Raw genomic sequence first — 16,061 nt, 5'->3', positions numbered from 1 at the left:
TTCTCGGCCACAAGACCATGTTCCCGATGGAGATACGCTTTCTGCCTGGATCCTTGAGTGAAGATACCATAGAATGAAGAATGGGTAGTGCTACAGATGATCCACAAAGGATGAGTGAAAAATGAGCCCTTATTGTTGTAAACCACTGAGATTTATTTATTTATTTTAAATCCTTGCCCAAGGATATTTTTTCCATTGATTTCTAGAGCGAGTGGAAGGGAGGGAGGAGGGGGAGAGAGAGAGAGAATCATCGACATAAGAGAGAGCCACTTCGATTAGTTGCTTCCCCCACGCGCCCCTACCGGGGTTGGGCAACCTGCAACTGAGGTACGTGCCCTTAACGGGGAATTGAACCTGCGTCTGGAAAGCCAACACTCTAAGCACTGAGCAACCAGCCAGGGTGAGATTTTTAAGTTAGGTGCGGTCATGTGGCTTTCTTTGACGAGTGTACTGGACAGACTGGCCCTAGCTCTCCCCTCGCTCTGTTGGATGTTTTGGTGTGCTCTCGGCAATCACCATGTCTGCAAGTGGCCGCCAGAAACTGGATAGAGCAACCACTCTTGGAGAATGTGTTCCCCCAGCTATGCTGCTGGGCCTGGGGTCATGTCCCCGGCAAGTGGCAGTGGGGACGGGGACAGGAGCCTGGCCGGACTGACCCTCCTTGTTCACAGAAGCTCCAACTTCATGGCCGCTGGATTAGTCAGCTCCGGCGGCCGTAACGAAGTACCACAGACTGGTTGGCTTCAGCAACAGAAGTTATTTTCTCACAGTTCTGGATGCTGGAAGCCCAAGTTCAAGGTTTGGTTTTCCCCGAGGCCTCTCTCCTTGGCTTTACCCACGGCCGCCTTCTGACTGTGTCCTCATGTGGCCTTTTCTCTGTGCACACGTGTGCCCCTTGTGTCTCTCTGTATGTCCTAATGTCCTTTTCTTATGAGGACACCAGTCAGATTGGATTAGGTCTCACTCTAGTGGCCTGATGTTAACTTACCACCTCGTTAAGTTTCTATCTCCAGAGGCGGTCACATTCGGAGGTGCTGGATGTTAGGGTTCAACACGTGAAGTGTAGGCAGACACAGTTCTGTCCACTGACTTGAGGTAGTGCTACTGAGACCCACAGACCTGGAGAATCACTGGAGTGAGAGGGCTCCGAAATGCACCCCACACTCCACAGGGCACAGAGCTGGCCACTAAGACATGAAAGGGGAAAGGGACTGTGGGTTAGGGTGGAGCTGAGCGCAGCCCCAGATATCTGAGTCCCCCAAAGGCTCCCAGCATCCATGGCCTTCTCCCCACCAACAGTAAGTTGACTTTTGGGGGGGGGGCCCATTCTCACCCTGTGATTTGAGAAGATTCAGCTCCAGGGATGGGCTTTGGTTTGCTTAAGGCGTTCAGCTTGTCCCATTTCCCTGCCACCATGGTGTGTGTGGGGACAGGCATGTGACCCCATCTGGACACCCCAGGACTTGTGAGGGAGCTAACAGAAGAGACCCTCTTTTGTCGGACGGCGTGGGAGGACGGGAGGCGAGAACTTTTGTAGTCATTTTATTGCTATGAGAGGAGGGCCTGTGGTTGCAGAGGCCCATATGAGGGGCGGAAAGTGAGCTTGACAGAGAGAAAGATATGAAAAAGAGCCAGAGAAAAATGTTTCTCGGCGAGAGTCTGCCTGTAGACCAGCAGGTTCCCTTAATTGTTTGTCAGTTCCAGGCTTTGCTTTTGTTTTGTTTTGCTTTTTTTTTTTTTTTTTTTTTTTTTTTTTACAATCAAGACAGTCTAAATCGACACAGTCTGTGCAGCAGTTGCTAGGGGAGCTCATTGGATGACCATTAACCATCTTTTTCCTCCAGGGTTCCGGCTCTTGGGGTGTGTGTGGTCCGGGAGAAGGAGAAGGAGAAGGAGAAGGAGAAGGAGAAGGAGAAGGAGAGAGAGAACTCATGGACATGGACAACAGAGTGGTTATTGTGGCAGGGGTGGGTGGAGGTGGAAGAGGGCATAGAGGGGATAAATGGTGATGAAAAAAGAAAATAAGATAGAAAATAAATTTAAATAAAGGATCTTGGTGGCTCATATTGTGCCTGGGAGGGAGGGCTGGAAAATCAGGCTTGGTGACTATGCAACCATACCCTCAATTGGGTCACAGAACTGGAGTGGCCAGGATGCTGCTGCCGCCACCACGGCCACCACCATTGTCACTGCTGATGTCACCACCATTGTCACCCAGTCTGCACTGTTGCTGCCCCTGCTGGTTCGGAAGCCAATCTTTCTGCAACTGCCTCCCTGAGCCTCTAGTGACTGATTCAAAGTCCTCTGGCTGCCTTCGCCCGGTCCTGTGCCTGCTCCCTAGCTGCAAGGGAGGCTGGGAAAGTGGCTAGCTGGCCTTTTGGGCTTCTACAGGGGTCTGTCTCCCTCTGAGGCTCATAAAGTGGGGAATTCCTTCAGAGACCCACAGGATGAGAGTGTATGCCGGGCAGCCCAAAAATAAGTCACACAACATAGGGCATAAGGAATCGAGAGCAAATGGGGACAATCGCTTCAGTAATACTAATGGCAAATCTGAATTGGAGGACGCAGCTTGAACCTGGGGCTGAAGTGAGGCTTCTGACTTCTCCCTCCCTGAGTTTCTCCCCCCACCATGGGGGAGCCATTCAACCAGGCAGCCCTCCCTCCTCCCTCAGGGCAGGGGTGCTCTGCCTTGCTGAGCTACCCTACGGCAGCAGAGCAGACACAAGGAATGCGCTGTTCTTGAGGGCAGTGTCCAAGCTGTGACCTGTCCCCCACCTTCCCACACAGATGAGGGGAGTGGCGAGAAGGACGGAAGGGTCTGATTTCTGATGCTGTTTCCTCTTTGCGGAATGGATGGGAATCACCTTGCCCAAATGGAAATAAAGAAGAGAGTGGGCTGGGTGGGAGGGGTGAGCGGGGAAGGGGCCAACTTTCCCAGTGTCGCTGATGCAAAGTCAGGTGACTACAGGGACCAAGAAAGTGATGCCGGTGAGGGAAGCGGGCCAGGCATTGGCACATTAAATGCGTAAGAATACGTATTCTTAACTTCCACACGAATACATACACACTCTTATATTTCTTTTCTTGAACATTTGGTGCTCTGCGTGTATTTTTTTGCTGTGCCACTTGGATGGCCCCTGGGCATGCTGGCTCTCTCCCATGCGGCCCTTCCCCCGATTCTCTCTCTGCCTCCCCCGCCCCCAACCCTGTGTTCTGGAGGCTCACCCACATGGACTCCTTCGTCCTGGGCTTCCAGTTGGTGTGGCCCATGGGGTGCATCTGAGGAGCCTGGAGGGGGGGGGGAGGGCCCTTGGAAGGTTCTGCAGCCCTGGCCCCAACCTCAGCTCCGTCAGTAGCGCTGCCCCTTCAGGGCCACCCCTTGCATCACGTCAGACCCAAGATGCTAACAGCTCCTGGTGTTGTACACTGGAGGCCCGGGGAACTCCCTGCTGCTTTTCCCAAAGCTGCCCAAACCTCCATAAATAACCCGGTCACTAAACCCTCCTCCCGCCGCCGGCTCTGCGTGTGCTGTGTGTTTCCTGCTGGTCCGCTGAATGACAGACACGGGATGGGGAGACACCACAGCTCGCATGCACCCACAGGCAGGACCTGAGTGAGTTTCCCACTCCTGACTGACCAGGAGGGAGTGGTAAGGACTGTGACAAACCGGAAAGCACGCGACCTCTCGCTCCAGCCTTCCTTTTAGCCAGGACAACACCAGTCCAGTGCTGCTAGCCCTTCCCAGTTTTCAAAAGTAGCAAAACATCCAGATGTTTGAAGTGAGACCCCCCGATTTTTAAATGTTGGCCTTAGTGTTAGAAATCGAGGCATGAGCAAGGTTCGCCATCAGTTGGCTGCACGTGGTCCTTGGAGACCAGTTTTCAGTGCCTGCTCTCAGCACACAGTGTCCTGCCAAGCCCCGCATCCCTCAGGGGAGACCCTGGGAGCCTGGGGGCGGGGAGGAAGCCTGGCCAGGCCCCCTCTTCCATAAAGAGGCTCAGCGGCGGTGCCCCCAGCTCATGTCCCCACGCGGGAGCCTGCAGCCTTGCGGTGCCTGCCTGGCCCATCACATCTAATACGGGTGTCAGCAGAAAGTAAATTAAATCCGCGGGGCTGTAATTCGCAAACAAAACATTCTGTGGCAGTAACTAAACAAAGCATTATGCTTTAATCGGCCTTTTAAAGTGTTGTTTTAAAAATCATTTTATTGTGCAGAAGCTGGTATCCTAAGAGCTATCATTCCTTAACTGACAGAACGCTAGTGCAATACCCTCTGGTCTAGATATTCTTACCAGCGGGGGCATCTGTCTTGCTGCTCCTAAACCGATCCATTTTCAGAGTAAAAGTGCGGCTCTGCCTTCCAGCCTCTCCGATGGGGAACCCCAGCGGCTGCTTCTCTACAGGGGCTGCTTTCGCTCTGGCTTCGAGAGAGAAGCAAAACAATTCGTCGTTCTCTTATTCCCTCCATCTACCTTCCCATCTGTCTACAAACACTTGTATACTGCTAAGCACTTTGCAAGCATTCGCCCAATGAATTCTCCTGCCAACCCTTTAAAAAGGTGTTATTCTCATCCTTTTTGTTTTTAGATCAATTTTGAGTTAGTTTTTGTATACGGCGTGAGGTAAGGGTGTGGATATCCGGTTGTCCCAGCACCATTCGTTGAAAAGACGAAACTACCCCTCACTCCCCGTGAATTGTCTTAGCACCTTCGCTGAAAATTAATCGACCATAAATATCTAAGTTCTTTTCTGGGCTCTCAATTCTGTTCCATTGAACTATGTGTCTGTCCATCTGCCAATAACTGGAGGGCTTTAGACAGAGGAGTGACACACCTACTTTGTGTTTTAAGACTGAAAGAGGAGAAACCTCTGAGGAGGCCACTGCCCCTGTCCACGCGAGAGATGCTTCCAGGGGTGGCCATGGAGATTGGGGGGGGGGGGGCGCATGGGAGGGCTAGTTAGGAGGAAGCATGAACAGGACGTGGTGAGTCCCGAATGTGGGAGTGAGGGAGCGGGAGGAATCTGGGTGACTCCTGGGGTTGTGGCATTGGTGACTGGTTAAACTGGATGGACGGGCAAGGGTGCCACCCGCTGGAGGGGAACATGGGGTAAGGACACTGGGTTCAGTTCGAGATGTGCCGACTTTGAGGTGCTTGTGGGATATTCAGATGGCCTTGTCTGGGAGGCAAGTAGGTATGAGATTTTGGGGTCGAGTAGCAGATGGAGCTGCAGCCAGAGATGTAGGACTCACCTGCTCCCAGGGGCCTGAGTGGGGAGGATTGCGGCAGCAGCAGAGGGGCGACCCTCCTGCTCTCCTTCTCCACTGGTCTCTGTGTCTCTCCCTGGGCTGAGACCACACCGTCTTAACACTGCATCTTTGCAGTAAGTCCTGACACCTGATACCTGTCGTTCTTAAGCGTGTCTTGGGACTTTGGGGGTCTTTCTGAGCCTGAGTGTTTTCATCTGTAAAATGGACATGCAGCATGATAACAGCCCCCACAATGAGGTAGCTCATTAAATCATGTCGTCCAGTGCTCAGCACATACTTAATACTCAAGGGGCAGGCCACCACGGTGACTGAGCACACCCTGGTTATCATGCTGGGTTGGGTCCCCAGAGACTCACGTCCGACTCTTATTTATTTCTTGACCCTGGGGAATAACAGAGAGAACCATTCACAACTTAAACTGTGTTTTTAAAATGTTTCCTAAAGCACTGGGCCTGATTTTCCTTGATCTCCTCTCTCTCCAAGCCCAGAGCTCAAAGTTGGCCTCTGCTGGGCTCTGCAGTTCAACATATGGCCAGCAGATGGCGATAGAAGCTAAGGGAAGGCCCCCCCTACCCCCACCCCTTGTGGGGGTCCCCCCTCTTCCCATTTCCAGGGCCAGCTGTTCCCAGGCTGCCTGTGCATCAGGGGTGAGTGGCCCCAGGCCCAGCCCTCTGCGGGCTCCTGGGAACACAGACCCGTTCTGGAGAAGAAGAAAGAAAGTCTGAGACCGCGCTGGGAGCTCTGAATGACCCTACACCCTGGACACCTCCCGACCTCCACTCCCTGCCCTCCCAGGAAATCACTTCATAAATAGGGCAGCGTGGGTCCCACGTGGGAGGGAAATTGTCCTCAGGAGAGCCACTTCCTCTGTGAACAAGGAAGCCAGGGAACCTCTGAGAGCAGCCCATGCCCTCCCTGTCCATCCTGTGTAAAATATGAAATAAGAGTTTTAATTACCAAGCTTGGCAGCCAGCCGACACGTTGAATATTTAATGTCTCCGATGCTTGTGCCCCAGGCCTGCTGGCACTGACACCACCGGGGGTTCCCTTGGGTTGGCTCTGAATGTGCTTGGAGAAGGGCCAGGCTGCCCCCTTCCCCAGCACCTGGGCGCCTCCGACAGCCCCTCCTGGGCTCGGCCAGCCCTGTGCCTCCCACTCCCTGAGGGACTCCTGCCAAGGCGGCCAGGGGCCTGTTGCCCCCCGTGGGGAGGATCTCGGTTCTGGCAGAGGCCGGGGTCCTTGAGGTCAGGCAGCCCGGGAAGATGGAAACAGACAGACCTGAGTTTGGATCCTGCTTTCCTGCCAGTGGCTCAGCCTCTTGGAGAGTCACGTTTTTTACTTTGTAAACTAAAGAATGTATTTCCTACGTTATGGACAATTGTTGTTAATAGACGGCCATTTTGGGGGGTTAGCCTGTGCCTAGAACCCTGCCAAGCACTCCCATGTAGTTTGTCTTTGTCATTGACAGCAGTCCTGTCAGGCACTAAGAGGGAACATGAGCCCAGGACATTCTGACTTCAAAACCTGTGAGTCTGAAAACCTCTATGCACAAGCACTTCAGAGATTTGAGGGGATGTGAGCTTGAAGGAGACACTGCCACCCAGTCCCATACCCTAATTTGTCCTACACCACAGTGGCCCCTCATGCCTCAGAGACAACCAACAAAAGTGCTAACGGGGATCAGGACAGCAGCCCCGACAGAATCACCCCCACCACTGTGCTGGCCACACATTTCTACTCCCTAGAGCAGTGGTTCTCAACCTTCCTAATGCCGCGACCCTTTAATACAGTTCTTCATGTTGTGGTGACCCCCAATTTCATTGTTACAAATTGAACATAATTAAAGCATAGTGATTAATCACAAAAACAATATGTAATCATATATGTGTTTTCCGATGGTCTTAGGCGACCCCTGTGAAAGGGTCGTTCGACCCCCAAAGGGGTCGTGACCCACAGGTTGAGAACCGCTGCCCTAGAGAGGCGGTGGGCATGTGAGCTGCATTCGATGGGTTGATTTGGCATCTCAGGATGGAGGGGCTTCCTAGGGCCATCTGGGGATGGTCCACGCACCTTGGTATGTCTATAGCAGTGGTTCCCAACTTGTGGGTCGCAACCCCTTTGGTGGTCGAACGACCCTTTCACGGGGGTCACCTAAGACCATCCTGCATATCAGATATTTACATGACGATTCATCACAGTAGCAACATTACAGTTATGAAGAAGCAATGAAAATAATTTTATGGTTGGGTCACAACATGAGGAACTGTATTTAAAGAGCCAGAAGGTTGAGAACCACTGGTATAGGCTCACGCACCATTCCTTGTCCAGCTGGCTGTGTCTAAGGTGGCGCTTTGTGCACGGTGATAGCCAGTGACGAGGTGCGGGGTCACCTAGCCATTGGAGCCACTTGTCTTGAAGTAATGAAGTCCCTGGTACATAGGAGGCCTGCAGCACGCCCAGGCAGGACAGCTCGGGGAGAAAGGGAGAGGGAGGCGACAATGAGCTCCACTTTGAACCATCAGGTGGGGACCCGGGAACCCTTGTCCTAGTGGGAGTGTGAAGTGGGGGTGGGCCATGGTGGGGAGCATGGACCCCACACTCCAGCAATCCCACTTCTGGGCACACAGTCCAGAGCATCTCTCCCCGAGGGAGACGGAAACGTGCCCAAGGATATTCCCCGAAGCCGTTACTGGCAATACCCAAGGGGTGGAAACAAGCAAAATGCCTACTCACAGAGGAGTGAGAGACCGCAGGGGCATATGCAAATGATGAGCACCACGCAGCAGCGATGCGATGGGATGAATTAGAATGATGTGTGCTAACACAGGCAGGTCGTAAAAATGGAACGCCAAACAAGATGTCTGGCAAATACTACTTAATATGCTGCAATATATATTTTCATGGCTACACACACGCATTCGCACATTGACAACATTAAGGATGTTTGCCTGTGGGGAGAAGGGAGGAGGGCGGGGGGTCCAGAAGGGGGACGAGAGCGACGATAACAAAGCAAACAACTACGCAAGAGGCGTCAGGTGTGGCCCTACTGTTGTGAGTTGAGCTGATGATGGTGAGCAATTGAATTCTGTGTCTCTGAGTCCAAAGCCCCCCCCCCCTCCAAAAATGCAAAGGGCGAAAGGAAAGGGGGCCAAGGACCTCTGTGAGTTCATAAGCTCCACGAATTGTTGGTTGTTTGGGGACTTTTCACACCAGGCACACAAGCGTGTGACCCAGCCTGGGAACGGCCACGGGCCATCTGGGTCTGCTCTAGGATCATCTCACCCTGTCCTCACAGCCACCGGGGAGCAATTGCCAAGCGCACTTGACCTCAGGGCTCAGAGAGGTGATGTGGGCTGCCCAATAGCATCAGCCTGCAATTGTAAACCTTCCCACCCCCAGCCCGCCGCTGCCATCCTGCCTCCCAGCCGAAAAGACTAATCCGGGCACCTTGCAGGGTTCAGATGATGCATCTTTCCGCGATGGCCTGAAGGTGGCGCTGTTGCAGTTGGTCCTGGACAGGTGAGTGGCTTGAGCCTGCGGGGGTAGAGGGAGAGGACATTCAGCCTTTGGTGGATGGAGGGCCCTTGTGGCTTGGAGTGAGGCCTGCTCACTGGCGTGGGGGCCAGTGCAGAGGAGGGAAGAAGGCGGGAGCACGGATCACCTCCCAGGAGAGCATCACCTGGATGGAAGGCTGCCTTCCACGCTCCACCCTCTCCTGTCGGGGGAGCAAGACTGCACACCTTCAGGAGACTGGAAAGACCCGGCTCTGTGCAGAGGGCTCAGGATCAGGATTCCAGGGGGGAGCAGAGACACCTCAGTCAGCTTAGAGTGAGTGTCTTTCCGGCTGCTCACATTCCCCACAAAGAGCTGGCCCCACCAGAGGACCGGCTGCCCAGCCCAGCGGCACATCGGCCCTGCAGGTATGCAAAGGGCCTGGAGGCCAGGGGGTCCCTCGGCCGCCAGCAGCACAGTCTGAGACAAGTGGCTCCCTTGGGACGTGACCCCAGGAAGCAGGCGCGATGGGGCTGGGAGGTGAGGGAAAGGCCATGTCGGGAGGCTTTGCTGAGACTGCAGCTGTCCGCAGCAGGGCCGACTCCTCGGGGCCGCGGGGCAGGGTACAGAGCACCCCTCATCTCCCCGAGGATGGGGGCAGAGCACCGATCCCTCGGCTCCTGTCTCCACTGGGGGAGGACGTCCACGGGCGCACTAGCTCCCTGCGCTTCCAGGCTGAGCACAGGCTGGCACGGCCATGGCGCTGGAGGAAGGAAAAGACATGACGCTCCTGAGGTGGGGCGCTGTGGGCAGGAGGGGAGGCTGAGCTTGGAGGGAACTGTCCGTCAGACGCAGCTGACATCAGAGGTGAGCGGGAGAGTGGGATGCAGGGTCCTGGGGTTCCTTACAACATGCCCTCTGCAGCGAATGTCCCCCCCCGCCACTTCCTTAACTGCTATTGCAGCCCATTCCTTCTGGAACCCAAGTCTCCCTTCTGAGCTTCAGACCTGCAAACACCATTAACCTTTGATATCTGACCTTCTGGATCCCTCAAACTCAAAGAAGCCAAACTGAGCTCAGCACCTTTATGCCAAGGTAGTTTCTCCTCCTAATCCCAGCACCCAACTCTTTCCCTCTCTGGAGCCAGGGTGACTTTCAAAACACAAATCCGATTCTGTCCCGAGGACATGGATGCTGGGCCTCGCTCCGGAAGCCACCAGCACGGCGCTTTGCAGTTACTGGTGTGTTTTTCAGGAGAAGAAGGGAGTGTCCACATCTGAGTGGATAGTCCCTCCCAGCCCGCCTGAAACCCAGCAGAGCCTTCCAATGAGGAGAGCTGGCTCCCTTGGGGAGCGCTGCCATGTGGCAATGGCTGTGAGTATTCTTTCATTAATTCGCAGACATTTGTTGAGCCCCTACTATGTGCTAGTCCATGCCTGCTAGTGGGGGTGATATCACCCTCCAGGGGTGAAAATTCACTCTTGGAGGGTGCAAAAACTGTTTAGCTATCAGTGTATTGTGGCCCTCCAAAGCTCAACCCTACACAACAACACCTTAGTCCTTAGTATTTCATTTCTCTCAACGGGAAGAACTGAAATTAAATTAGAATGTTCTCCTTGGAGGAGCAGTAATGAAAAGGAAGGTTGGGAAACACCACGGCAGGCTACGGCGATACGGTAGTTACCGAGTCAGACGTGGTTCCTCGCTGTGCACTGCTTCACATTCTGGCAGCGAAGACACGGGTCAGATGATCTTTCAACAACAAAGTGGAAGAAACCAGGCTGGGAGGCCGAACCCTGCAGATCCCATTGACATGACATTCTGTGAAAGGCAAACCTGCAGTTGCAGACACACCAGCGGGCCCTGGGCTTGGGCCGGGGAGGGGGTTGACTCTAGGGGGCATGACTTTACTATTTACATATTACACTCTAATAAGGCTGCCTTAAAATTGTTGTACAATAAGCGACGTGTTCAGCATTGTGGTGAGTGCCATGTAGACTTGGCAACAATGAAAGCACCCAGCAGGCAGCTGGCCTGGTCCGAGCAAGGGGGCTTCCCTGGTGAATTAATGTTGAGCTGAGCTCTAAAAGGTGAGTAAACATTAACTGGAAGAAGGAAGGGTGGAAAGAGCTGCTCCTGCTGCACAACTCTAGGGGGCGACACTACCATAGAAATCATTGCATTCCTGTTAGTGCAATGCCACGGCCCTGGCAGAGCAGCTGGGGAAGAGGGAACATGATGTGCCCAGATGCGGAGGCAGGACAGCAGGTGGAGGGAGGCCCAGGGGTCGGGAGTCCAGAGGACAAGGAAAGAAGCAGCTGGGGATGGGCTGGTGAGGTGGGCTGTGGTCAGACAGTGCAGAGCTTTGTGGTCTTGTGGGAGGTTTTGGAGGGGGAGTGACTTGATCGTCCAAGGTGCCCCTGTTTTGGCTGCAGTTTGCTGCCTCCTGGTGGTTATTTGCTGCTATGACTTCTATCCATGGAGACCATTCTGAGCTCTGCGGCTGGCTAAGACTTTTAGGATAGAAGCAGACATTCTGGGAATCCCTAGGTCAGTGGTCGGCAAACTCATTAGTCAACAGAGCCAAATATCAACAGTACAACGATTGAAATTTCTTTTGAGAGCCACATTTTTTAAACTTAAACTATATAGGTAGGTACATTGTTATTAACTTAATTAGGGTGCTCCTAAGCTGGCCTTTGCTAAAAACGTCCTCAATCTGATTGAGGTACATTCGCCAAGGTCGACCCCTTCCAACTCTCCCATCCACACTCGTCTTGTATACTTGTTTCGTCTATCTCCTTTCCGAAAACCGACTTCTGCGCATGGGCCACGAAGTTTCAATCGCACTGTACGTGCGTGCCCGCACGTGGTATTTTGTGGAAGAGCCACACTCAAGGGGCCAAAGAGCCGCATGTGGCTCGCGAGCCACGGTTTGCCGACCACTGCCCTAGGTTATTTGATACTAATTACTAGTTATGTCCTGAGGTGGGGGGTGAGTAGGGGCTGGGAGGAGGGGAGGAAAGATGGGAAAATGGGAGATACCTGTAATGCTATCAAAGGTAAAAAATATATTTAAAAATGAAAAAAATAATTATCTCAAACCAATCCAGGGAGATTGGGCTGGAAGAATCCCGGGAACACAGGGACACACCTCTGCCCCATGCTCCTTGAGGGTCCTGCCCTGCTTTCCTCTCCGCTCTTCCCACTCAGAAACGGAAACATTCAGTTGACCTTGTTCAAAAACTTGAGCTGAGTGGAGAGCGCATGCCAGTTGCATTATCAAGGGGTTTTGAAAAAGCATATTAAAGTTAATACTCTATCTGGCCATGGTTGAGTGCCTACTATGTGCCCAATACTTGGCTAAGTTCTTCAAACGGATTGTTTTAATTTAATCCTTGCATCCCTATGAAGTAGGCATTATTATTATATTATTTACATTTACAAACTGGAAGACAACCACAGAGACATTCCACCACTTACCGGAGTCACTCAGCCACTTTCTAGTAAGTGGTGAAGCCAGCTTCAAAACCTGGAAATTTGCCTCCAAAACCCACACTCCTGAGTTAAATGAACCTTGCCTTCCAGGAACAAACCTGGCAATGATTTTTAAATTTACTTGATTTTTAAATTTACCAATATATTATTTAGATTTTTTATTTGCTGCTATATTTTTATTGGCTGATATCCTTAGGTGAGATTTTTCAACAACGTTTTTATTTTTGTGCTTTATGTGATTTGGTATCAGCACTATACAAACTCATAAAACAAACTGGAACTTTCCCATGTATTTTAGTGCATTTCAGTGCTTTGAAATTTTTGGAAAGAATATAAGGAGTAGCTATTCCTAAAAATGTTTACTAATTCATCTGTAAAACCATCTGGACCTAAGGCCTTTGACAGTTGCCTTAAACTTATTTGCTACCGTATTAGCTTTTCTGGTTTCTTCCATTTGAGCCAGACATATTTTCCTGAAATGAGTATCATATTTACCTAGACAAGTGGATTTTTTTTTTTAGCATAAAGTGATACATAGAATTCACTTATAAGTTAAAAATTCTTCTCTGTATTTCTGTTTAAAAAATTCCATCTTAGTCTTGATGCATTTCTGTGCTTTATTTTTTTGTTTTCTTCATAAGACTTGTCAGACATTTAATAGTAACAGTAGCAGAAGAAATACAACAGCACACATTTATATAGTGTTTACTCTGTGCTGAGTACTAGTCCAAGTTATATTGGCTCATTTAATCTTCATAACAACCTTGTGAGTCATGGACTATATTCTCATTTTACAGATGGAGAAACCGAATCACAAAATTAGCAAGTGACTTGCCTAAGGACACACAGCTAACAAGCGGTGAAACTGAGATTTAAATGTAGGCAATTGGCTATTTTTGTGTCTACTAATTCTTTCCTCCTCCTACTTTTATTTTTCTTCTTCTAAGCCTTTGAGTTTGATGCTTTGACTCATTGACTTGTATTCTTTCTTGATTAATAAAAGCATTTGAGGTCACTCGTGGGCTCTAACAGTATTTATCTTTCCAAAGAACCAGCTTTTGATTTCATTAGTTATTATTTTTCTGTTCTCAGAAAAGATCGAAAGAGAGAAAAGAGAGAAGGAGATACGCCGCACTCTGACTCACGGACGCCTCTTTTTCCAGTTCTCTGTCCAGGAAAATGGGTTTCCATTGGAGGGTTTGCTACCTGCATTGCTGTTCGGTTTTGTACTGGGGCCACCCTCGCCTGAAAGCTGGATGATAAAAGAGAAACAAAACCCTGAAAACTTACCCCATAAGAGTCTTCAAGTTTTGGCCCTTTTAGCAATCCACTTGCTCTTTTCAGTCTGTAGACAGTTGCCTTTTGTGTTTTGTTGCAATCAGCGAGGGATGGGCTGCCGTGACCAACACCAGAATCCAGCGTAGATTTTGCAAATTGAGTCGCTGTGTAACATAGTCAGATATGTTTAAATTATTAATCGACACTTCCAAAAGGTCCTTTAAAATGGCCATGTCAGTTTATATTCCACCAGCACTATACAAAATCCTTCCCTATCCTCTTATCAACAACCGATACAAATTTTCAATGGTCCCAATCTGTTGTGCAAAAATAAAATAAAATAGTACCTTGTTGATCTGATTTCCAGGTCCATGCTTCCTAGTAAGGCTTGGACATCTTTTTATATATTGTGGGCCATTTATATGTCCTCATTTGTACATGACCCCTTCCTATATCCTTTCCCAGTTTTCTACGTGGTCATTTGTCTTTTAATTATTGATTTGTAGAAATTGTAGGTTCTACTGTTTGGGATTTATTGAGGTTTACTTTGAGACTCATTACTTAATCAATTTGTCTTTATGTTCTGTGAGCATTTGAAAAAAGGGTATTCCCTGTAGAAATGCTATTTGGATATATTAACACAATCTTGTTAATTTTATTAGGTTGTCTATATGAGTTTTAAAATAGTTGATCTGTTAAATTCTGAGGGAGATGTTTCAAAATCTCCTAATCTGCGTGTGGTTTTGTGAAAGTCTCATAATTCAGTATTTGCTCTATTATTTATGGTGTACTTATCCACATGTCTGATTCAGATTCATAATTAATCAATTCCTCAGTGATCAAGAGCAGGAACGCTGGTATTCAGTTACCTGAGTTCAAATCTTGGCTCTTTCCCTTACAGAATGTGTAGAAGTGGGGTTTACTCAATCTCTCTAAGCCTCAGGTTCTTCGTCTGCGAAATGGGGCAAAGAATAGCACTTACCTCATAGTTAACTGTTGTGAGATTAAATAGAATTATCCGTGTGAGTGTTCAATAAGTGACTACCAGAACATTTTCTCGATGAATAGACATTTCATCAGTTAAAAAATATCCCGCAGTTCCATTTAATGCTTTCCCCCTTGAATTATGCCCTTAAAAATATGATTACCTCACTCTCTTAATGCTATTTGAATTTCCTCTGAAATACATTTACCTGCTTTAAATATTTCATAATTATGTAACGTTAGGTGGATCTCTTGCAAAGCACATGGAGGGAGACAGTCTCCAAAGCGATGGCCATAAATTCCTTCCTTCCTTCTAAGCACAGGTGGCCCCGCCCACTGGGAGGTGGGGTCTATTTCCTCTCTTATTGAATGGACTAGAGGCCCGATGCACGAAAATTCATGCAAGAGTGGGCCTGCCTTCCCCTGGCTGCCGGCACCAGCTTCCTTCCGGAAGCCAGGACCCAGGCTTTGTTCTGGCTGCCGCCACCAGGCACCCGGGACCCAGGCTGCTTCCCTCTGGCCTCCACCACCAGGCACCTGGGACCTGGGCTTCGCTCCAACCCAGCTTTGTTTGGAAGGACGTCCAGAATGACACCCGGAAGGACATTCGGTCTAATTAGCATACTACCCTTTTTTTATTATTATAGATGACTGTGGATCTTGCTTTGACCAATAGGAAGCAGAGGAACTGACAGCTTTAGCCTTTCCATAAAGGGCCAGGTGACTTCCACTTTGGTTCGAGGAAGCCAGCCGCCTCACATGCAGATGTTCAGGCTGTCCTATTAAATGAGACAACAGTCTTGGCGACAGAGAGGCCATGGTGGGGAAGCCATGAGGTTCACCCACGTGAGTGACATCGCCTTGGACCGTGTGCCCGGCCCAGCCCCCTGCAGAATGCGGCCGAGTGAGTGACCCCGCCACGCCCCTCCTCGGTTTTGGGGTGGTTTGTCTCTCAGCGGGAGATAACTGAACTAAAAACAAAGCTAGAGTTTCCTTTTTCACTTAACCTGAGACTCTTTTGACTTTTACTAGAATTTAATCATTAAAATTTTATAGCTGTCGCCCAGCCCATGTGGCTCAGTGATTGAGAGTGTCGACCTATGAACCAGGAGGTCACGGCTCCATTCCTGGTCAGGGCACATGCCAGGGTTGCAGCCTCGATCCCCAGTAGGGGGCGTGCAGAAGGCAGCTGATAATGATTCTCTCTCATCATTGATGTTTCTATCTCTCTCTCCCTCTTTGTTCCTCTCTGAAATCAATAAAATATATTTAAAATAAACAATAAAAAAATTTACAGCTGTTAATAACTGGTCTTATTTTTGACATTTTGTGTTACACTTTCCGTTTCTTTCACTTTTGTACTTTTTGCTTTTTCTTTAATTGACTTTTACTGGCTTGATCTTTCTTCTTTTGCCTTCTGTTTTGGGCAATTCTAGATGCTTTTCTACTAGTATTTTTAATATAAAAATTAGTCAGCAGTTAAAATCATATTGCTAATAACAATGTCAAAATTTTAAAGTACCTATACTCTCCAAACAGG

This window comes from Myotis daubentonii, chromosome 11 (genome assembly GCF_963259705.1).
Source record: "Myotis daubentonii chromosome 11, mMyoDau2.1, whole genome shotgun sequence".
Taxonomy (NCBI): domain Eukaryota; kingdom Metazoa; phylum Chordata; class Mammalia; order Chiroptera; family Vespertilionidae; genus Myotis; species Myotis daubentonii.
The sequence above is the reverse complement of the archived record's forward strand: the minus strand, read 5'-3'. Positions refer to the sequence as shown.